The sequence below is a fragment of the Engraulis encrasicolus genome, chromosome 16 (assembly GCF_034702125.1).
Source record: "Engraulis encrasicolus isolate BLACKSEA-1 chromosome 16, IST_EnEncr_1.0, whole genome shotgun sequence".
NCBI classification, from domain to species: domain Eukaryota; kingdom Metazoa; phylum Chordata; class Actinopteri; order Clupeiformes; family Engraulidae; genus Engraulis; species Engraulis encrasicolus.
Window position 1 is genome coordinate 21,171,041 of NC_085872.1, and position 961 is coordinate 21,172,001.

A 961-nucleotide genomic window follows, 5' to 3' on the forward strand; every position below is an offset into this window, starting at 1 on the left:
ATATTTTTCATGTTTTGGATGTTTTTTTTCTCCTTTTTCTCTTTCGTTTGGCAGCTGGTCATACATAACCAACAAGGATGAACAAGAGGTTAATACCATTGTACTTTATAAATAAGGTATAAAAGCCAGTTCTTAAGCCTGATAAAATGGGCCTACCTTGAATACCTGACAGACACGTGGAAAATTCATAACAACAACAAAGGAAAAGCTTTTCTCAATTGCAAATGTTTTATTCAGCATGGACACGACAACAAAAACATGCACACTCAATATTCCTTGGCAGGCATGGCAGTGGATTTTTGTTAAGTAAAACTGAAAACAATGATTTCATTATCTATAGACTCTAGCAAGGGGTTAATTACCAGTCAGGAACAGCTTGTGATCAAGGCAGTAATTGCTGATAAGAACACTCTTCCCCTTCTCTTACCTTCTGTTTCGTCCTGACCGGCCTCATGTTATTCAATAAAGATTTTCTTAATGATGCCAACTGCGCTTTCCTTCAGTATGTGCCATGATGGATCTTGCCCGTGCTGGGTGATGATGGCAACCTAGAGCTGGCCGTAAAGGTTTTTCTTCAGTGCTTACTTACTTAGGATATACACACACACACACATACACAGGTACACACACACAGACGCACACCGCACTTTCTACCTGCACTAAACACACACACACACACACACACACACACACACACACACACACACACACACACACACACACACACACACACACACACACACACACACACACACACACACACACACACACACACACACGCACACACACACACACACACGCACACAAAACACATACAAACACACACACACACACATACTGCTGCTGGTGTATTTAATAAAACCTTTTTTAATTATTTATTTTCTTCAAATGCTACTATTACTATGTCAGAACGCTATAAAGGACTTTTAAAAAAAGCACAACAAAATACCTCCTCTTAATG